Here is an 8,995-nt window from a genome sequence, read left to right as displayed (position 1 = left end):
AAAAAGAAGACCAACTTGCATCCAATCACATATATCTACAGCAACTCACACGTGAGTCTGTGTCTGTGTCCTAAAAATGAAGAGAGAGAGAGAGAGAGAGAGAGAGAGAGAGAGAGAGAGAGAGAGAGAGAGAGAATTTGACTGGTAATAATTCTGAAAAGGAAAAAAAGAAAAAGAAAAAGAGGATGTTAAATATTGATGAATCACGCTTTTACTTACCTTTATAACACATTAAATATAATGTTGCAAGATTTGATCAATCATTATTAGCTTTTAGCGACTTTATCAACAGAGACGAAATGATGGTAATTGAGTGCACAATAGTTGGAGGAGAATTTTAAGCCTTAATTTATTCAATTATTATTTTAAATTGGAACTTACCAACCCCAACTCATATATATATATATACTAATGTATGTCCGTGCTATTGACGGGTTTGCTTTATTATGATAAAAACTATATATAACAAAATTTTAAATTATGTGACAATTAATTAAGAATTTGTTTTCTTAATTAATCAATTATATAATATCATTTTTTCTCAAATTACAATGCATTCGATTAAATTTACAAAATTCTACGATCATCAAAATAAGAGTGAAGCGATATTGGTCTAATAAAATTAAATTTTATTGACTTTTCCCATTGTCAGATGTAAAAAAAACTATTTTAATAAAATAATATAAATTTTATACTACTACCTATGTAAAGAGAATTGCAATAGTTCAAAGTAAATAATTATTAGTTTATTATTGAAAAATAAGTTGAATAAGAGTGTGCTTATGTTGCAACTATTTTTTTTGTATTGTATAAATTAAGTTGAATTAAGTCAAAAGATATAAACAGTTCTCTATCAATTTTTGCAGTTTGTTGGCAAAATTATCAATAAATAATTATGAAAATATTTTTAATTAATGATGTCCAAACGAGATATATATATAAATGTATTTTGGAGATTCAGATATGCAAAAATCCAAAATTAGTGACTCGAGTATGTCATTTGCCTATTGAATTTCAAATAATCGTAATTTTTGATTGGAAAAAAAAATTAATTTTACTATATATGCAACTATCTTTTGGACTGAGTTGTTGTTTGTTTGTGTTTTCATTTTCAATATCGGGTTTTAATTAAAAATATGTGTTTTCAATTTTGTATAAATTTTCATGTGAAATGAGAATGTGTTGGTTTTGTTGATGATATTATATTTTATATTAAATTGCAGTGTTAAATTAATATATTTTCAATAAGAATACATATAAACCAACATATTTTCACTTTAATTATTATTTCAAAAATAAAAATTAAAAATAAAAACACAAATAAGCTCAAGACACGGAGGTTGCGAATCATAAATTCTATTGTTTGGACTACTGTCCAAGTACTTTTTTCTAAAATTTCCCATGCTAGTAATATATATATATATATTTTTTGTTAGAATTTTACAGTGTTATTTTTCATATTATTTAGAGTATTTATAGGCCAAGGTTCATAATTTTCGGAATTAGTTTCCTAATTTTCTATTAATTAAGGAACTAGCACTAACCTTTCTTTAAAATGATGAATTAATAAAAAGAAATATTTATATATTGAACTCCCTCTCTCTCTCTCTCTCCATATATATATATATATATATATATATTGTTATTATCTTGGGATAATCGAATTAACACCCTCTAATCTATTGTCTATATAATTACACAAAATCAATCATGTATTTTGCCTGACTATAGAAATTAATTATGGCACCCAGAAACAGGTATAGTTTGTCTAATAATGTTTTGATGTTTTTGAATGGTATATGTGTAATATTTCAAAAAAGTAAAATGATTTGTGCAAATTATATCAACGTTTCTGACGAGTGTATGTATAGTTTTTCAAAAGGTAACTGAAATCATTTGTTCACATAAACCATAGATAAAAAAATGGAGGGAAAAATGCAAGCAACCCCATTGTGATATCGCAAATGAGCAAATTATCCCCTTATGAAAAAATAAATAGCGATTTACCTCCCTATATTTTTTAAAATAAACAATTTATCCCCCTATGATTTTTAAAATGTATAAGGAGGTAAATTGTTTCATTTTAAAAAGTATAGGGGGATAAATTGTTATATTTTTTTCCATACAAGGTAATATACTCATTTTCAATATCACACGGGGTAAATTGCTATTCACAAAAAAAAAAAAAAAAAAAGGACTTAAAATTGCCCCAATTGTTCTTTGAAACCTGAAGACAAGTCCTTCAATATTTCTTTGAAGTTTTAATGAGATTCCACTCTCCATTATATATATAGTAAATGAAAAACTTTCAGAGTATAATGATTTGCTTTCACAGTAGAAGTGAAGGAAGGCCTGCCATCAAAACACAACAGTTGCATGCATTTGGAAGTGTGTTGCTTGTCTTCTTTTGCTCATCAACTACGACTCTCACAAACATATATATGGTTTTTGCAATGAAACCTTCTTAATTCTTTTGCCAAAGTAAGTTAAAATTTGTTATAATTATAAATATTTTTTTATTATTTAAAAATTTATAAATATCATTAGGATTAACGAACGTCCAATAGATACCTCCTATAATAGGCCATTACAAGGGTGTTTTTTTAGACGGCTATTAATTCCAACAGGTATTTGTAATTTTTTAAAATGATAATTGATTGTAATTTTTCTTTTTTTTTATATATATATACATATATTTATAATTAAGGGACTTGACCCATTAATTAGTGCAAAATAGTGAAAAATGTGGGAGATTTAGGATATATATATATTTCCACATATTATATTTGAAAGCGTGTGCAGAAAATACAAAATATATTGAATTAAATTTACTTGAACCAAAATTGACGTAGTTGGAAAAAAATACCGTTTACAACTAGGATATTTTAGTTTTTCTTTTATGTATATATTATAATAAAAGGCCACTTAATTAACAACTAATTATATTGATTGGGTGTTTGAACACTATAAAAAATTATGATTTTTTCGTTACGCTTAATTACTATAGTTAAAAAAAAAAAATCGTGGCAAATACAAATCAACCACAGCTACCAACGGCCATTGGCCGTTATTTTTGCAAGTATAGCCAAAATGTTATCCATAGGAAATGTTTTGGCTATGGCTAAAAATTATAGTGAATATTGTTAATCACGATAAAAATTTAAATTTTTATTTTAGTTTTATTTAACCATAGTTAATAGCATTAATTTATCATAATTTTTAAATTATGATAGTTTATAGCGTAGCAAAAATTTAATTTTTTTTTTTTTTTTTGGTAGCTGGCGGGTGGAGAAGGATTGAGAGAGAGATAGAATGTCAAAAAGTGAGAGAGGATGAGAGATAATGAAGAATCGAAGATGGGACAAACCATGTCCAAACAAATTAAGGGAAAATAAAATCTAGAAATGATGTAATAGTCATCCTCACAAACAAACACATTCTCCAAAGACAGTGTCTGAATTTGAAAATGTTTTGGAATAACAACGTAATTACCATTTTGGAGCAACAACAGATTTCCATAAATAAAACATTCTCTCATCTCATGCATGCATGCAGCCATACATCCTTATGTAATAATACACTCTCTTTCATGTGCATGGTAATGATATTTACGAGATTGATGATGATGAGGAGGAATATATTCTCCTACACTACACTACACTTGTCTATGAAACTGCAGCAACAAACATGAATATGACATCAACCGACATGCCTTGGAATATATATTATACACTCAAATAGCTAGGGATTGAGTGTTTCCTTCACAACGAATCTTGATTACCTCATTCTTTTATTCTTCTAATATATATACATATTATATATATATATATATTTCCGACAACTGATGTCATTTGTTGTTTTCGTCTTTTAATTTTATAGGATAGCATTTTGGTCATATATTATTCTCATTTTTACTATCTTAGCCCTTTTTTTGCTGGAACTCGTATCTATCGGTTAGAAGAGTGAAATTGAGGAAAAAACAAAAAGACTGAAATAACGAAAATTAAAAAAATTAAAAAAATGCTAGAAAAAATGAGTCAATAGGAATAATAACCCCAAATTTAAAAAGTCCCATGATGCACATACATTTTTTTAGAAAGAAGTGTGAACTCCTGCGAAAAAAAGAACTGAAATTGCTAACACTAAAATACTATCATAAAAAGTTAAAGTACAAAAATGCCAAATAACTTTTAATTTACGTAACCAAAAATGCATTTTTAAGACTATATATGTATACACACACAATGCAACAAATTAATGTTAATATTAACAACAAAATAACAAGTGACAATTAATGCTAAAGTTGTCACTAAATATATACATATATATATATTAAGTGAAAATAATTTTAAACGTGTCACCATGTAATTATTAGGAACAAGAATTATAAAAACCTGAATGAGCGAGACATGATCCAGTTCTCTCAACTATGAAGCCTATAGAACAAACCACTGTTACAACCATATTGAGAAACCCCCCGATTATACGTAGCTCTACGAGACTAAGTCAAGTAGATTGTTAGAAGAATATAAATGTAGATTGTAGGAATGTTAGGGTTGCCAAAAAGTTGTACTTGAAGTTTGGGGGTAAATTATTTATAGATTTTTCCTACGATTTCATGTGAATTATAGAATTTAAAATGATGAGATGATCACTGTGACTTCCTATATATTAGGGTTTAGAATAAAAAAAAGAGCCGAGTTGTATAAACCTTAAATTAATAAAATGAATTTAAAGCTTGTCCAAAAATCGTAATTGTATACTGTGCGGAGCTCTTAACACGACATTTCTAAGATGTACCCTAAATTAGCATTTATGTATACAAAAATTACACTATCATTTTATTTAAAAATAAATATTATATACATGACATATATATAAAATTAAATTAAAAAAACCAAGATCTTAATTTGCAGCCCACAATTAAATTGCAATCATTGGTTAAAAGACATATTTATTTATCGAGGATTAAATGAATTTTTGATCCCATAATTTAAATTATTTGACGTTTTTATTTTTAACCTCTTAATTTTCGCTATTTCAATTATTTTTTTGCCAGAGTTTACCATTAGCACGAATGGAAGTGAATTCCAACCGAAGAAAGACTAATTAGAATCGCGACCATTAAAAAGATGTGAGATCAAAATTCTATCCTAAGAAGTTAAATAACAAAAACACCTAATAACTTAAATTGCAACATAAAAAATACATTTAATTATATATATATATATATATATATATATTATGTCGTGCATGGTTATTCCAAAATAGCTTGTGAAGCATCCGACAATGTTTTGGTCTCACGTGAACCCTTCCAACCATCACCATTATAACTTTATCTCTAATCAACGCATCACAAGCTTGTACCTTTATCCTCATCATCAGCCACCATGCTTCTCGCTCTATCCATACCATACATACATCTTCTACTAATTACGATTCAGACACACTCCAAATATTACGTTGTTACATGAAATTTTTTATTTAAATCAAATTTGATCGAATTAAATTAATTATATAGTAAATATAATATATTTTGATCATTTTTTTAAAGTATATGCATCAATCACACAACAAATATATACCTTATTATTTAATTGATTCACATATGATCAAACTCGATTCAAATTAAAAACTTGCCCTTTATTTCGGACATTACAACTGTAACGGGGAGAGTCAACTTAGTTAAGAGTTTTTCAATGTTGTTGTACCAGCTAAGTCTATGTGGCTAGCTAGCAAGCTCGATCAACAAGCTTAGCTAGGGTTTGAAATGAACATATTACAAAGAAATTAATTCAAGCCCTAGCTACTCTACTTAAATCCAAATTCAAGTACGATTAGTCTACTTGACATAATTTATTTATTTTTAGGTTTCGTCAACTTAGTTAAGAGTTTTTCAATGTTGTTGTACCAGCTAAGTCTATGTGGCTAGCTAGCAAGCTCGATCAACAAGCTTAGCTAGGGTTTGAAATGAACATATTACAAAGAAATTAATTCAAGCCCTAGCTACTCTACTTAAATCCAAATTCAAGTACGATTAGTCTACTTGACATAATTTATTTATGTTTAGGTTTCAAATTGTTTAGTTAATTATGATTAAGTAGTGCCTGACAGCCTGCATAATTAGCTTCTAATATATATATGTTAAGATATTAATATTAAATTATTTTTTATTTTAACAACTTAAATTTTTAAACAAGATAGTCGTTTAACATGTGATGCGGAAATATTAATCATAACAATAAGAAAACCAAAATACATTGTCTTTTGGACCAGGGTCGGGTGGCACCTGGACCGATCGACCTTGCGACCCGAAATCAATACCATTGGATCTCCTTGTACTTGAAAGCTTGAGATCATGCCACGTGAACCCATACAAGTATGGAGATTTGGCTTTATAAATATCCCAGAACTATTTTTGATCAAGGGACACCATTTATTATGTTCACACTAGCATTACAAGCTTTTCTTTCGATCTCATAAACTAACTTAAGTATCGAAGGTTTTTGTTAGGGACCTTCCAGTGAGCCAAACGACCTTCTTTCTTCTTATGTTCCAAAGACTCAATCTGGACTACCCTTGGAAGGACCTCAATTTCCGACTCAGATGAACATAGTATCGAAGGTAGGCCAAACATGATCAGGTCCTGAGTTCAAATATAAAATAAATTGTACAAGTGTTGTGTTTGCAAAGAACACGATGTGCGAATTTTTTATATTAATATTATAATTCTTCTTCTTCTACTCTCTCTCAAATGGAACCAATTTCATTAAGAGGAAATGCCTAAAGGCACAAGAATAGCAACAATTGTGGGGATAACAGAATCACCCTCAACACTTACTCGAGCACAGAGTTTGTGGATCAACGTGACACAATTCCCATCAATTTGGACCAATAACCATTCTCGTAGTGCAAGTTGGATCGCATCCCTAGCTTCCAACGCCTTAGCCAATTCCCCTTCTCTAAGCTTAGCCACTCGTCGGGACACCCAACCCACACAAGCACCCGAAGCATTCCTCGCAACCACATCTATTCCTATGTCTTTCCCTTAATTAAACGTGGCGCCATCAAAGTTTGATGAGATTCACAGGAAGGGCCTACCAATGAGAGGGAACTTGTGGGAAACATTGGCGCGCCATGAGTGTGGGAGAGGAAGGAGCCCAAGTAGTTGGAAGCAAAAAAAGGTACTTGAATAGGGGCTAAGCACCCACCCTCTATTTACTTACAATTTCTACACCACCAAATGGCCCAACAAAGCACGAAATGAGAAAAAAGTCATGAGCTTCCAACTGTAAAGAGATAGGTTGCATCCACAGAAGGGCTCCCTAAACATTATTGAGGATGAGCTATAAGTTAAAAGGAGAAAGACACCATACCTGGTAAGCAAAAGAGCAATAGACTAACAAGTGCATAACATCCTCCTTAGCCTCTTGATAGAACGGGCAAACAACCTGAGCTCTTGGGATCCTACTACTAAGGTTCAAGTTTGTTGGCAGTACGTTAAGACACGAGCGCCAAGAGAAGACTTTCACTTTATTGCAGAGTTTTGACTGCTATACCTTCCGCCACCATGAGATCTCGTTCTCCCTAAAGGAATTAGAGCAAGGCGTTTGTCTAGAGAACAAACTAAATAGGATGAACTTCAGACCAAGAAGATGCCATTCCTTGAGTAGTGCCAGATGAGAAGATCCTTATCACTAGCCAGGCTGAGAGGGATGCTAAGGATGAGTTTGTTGTCTTGGGGCTAGAACACATACTACACTATGCTCACATTCCAATCTCAATCTGTCAACTCAGCTATGGGGAGATTGACTAGCAAGGCAGGGGTTGGGGTAATAAGTCGAAAAGGGTATGGTTAAGAGAGTTAGGGAAGGACCATGCACGAATTAATGAGCCTGAGCCCACTCGCCAGCAATAGCCTGCACGAAATAGGTTTTGAAGTGCCATCACGCTCGCTAGGTGAATGAGCACCAGCATCCTAAGATAGCTGTGAAAACATCGCCAATTGAGAAGTATCGTGCTCGAAGCACTCGGTTGAGAGGTTTCTTTGGATGCCACCAAGTATGCCATAACTGTTTTGCCTAACATGGAAGGATTGAACATGTGAAGTTTCCTAGAGCCTAAACCACCTTCTAGTTTGCTCCCACAGAGTCGTCGCCAAAAAATTGAATGAATCTTAATCAGTCCCTAATTGCTCCACCAAAAAATGGAAATGATACGTTGGATTTCTCTCAATAAAATAAACAGTAACCGAAAACATCCCATGGCGTAAGTGGGGACAACTTGAATAACTAACTCTATGAGTACATCCTTGTCAGCTTGAGAGAGGAGTTTCCCATTCCAACCCGTTATCTTGTTCCAAATTCTATCACTGGTGACGAAGAGGTCTCTCTTTGATTGAGCTACTTAGAGGGAAAACCTAAATAGAGTTCCATTTTATTCTCTCTTCTGATCGTAAGCTCTGTCACAATCTGAAGGCCAAAATCCTCCATCGTATTCTTATTGAATGCCACCGAGGATTTTGAGAAATTGATATCCTGCCCGAATGCCCGACAATAGACCTCCAACACCTCCCTGATAGTCTAAGTACTTGCAGGAGATATCCAACAAAATATTAACGTGTCATCTGCAAAAAGAAGGTAGGAGACGAAAGGAACACTCTTGCCAGATACACCCCTTAAATCCTACCCTCGTATTTGACACATTGTAAAAGACAGCTGAAAGTTTCAATGCATAGAAGAAACAAGTAAGGTGGGAGAGGGTCCCCTGATGGAGTCTCTTATCAGGGATAAGAGAACCAAACTATTAAATGAAGGATATGACATAAATGACATACATAATATTACAAGACAAATGAGGGAGGGAGCGGGGCGGGGGAGCCAATTTTATAGATAACCTATTGTAGAAAGGAACACTTAATCTTATCATAGGCCTTGCTAACATCAAGTTTGAGTGCCATCCAACCTTGCCCTCCCTTTGTTTTATTGTTCAAGAA

The sequence above is a fragment of the Sesamum indicum genome, linkage group LG13, assembly GCF_000512975.1.
Source record: "Sesamum indicum cultivar Zhongzhi No. 13 linkage group LG13, S_indicum_v1.0, whole genome shotgun sequence".
NCBI lineage: Eukaryota > Viridiplantae > Streptophyta > Magnoliopsida > Lamiales > Pedaliaceae > Sesamum > Sesamum indicum.
Note: the sequence above shows the minus strand (reverse complement) of the source record.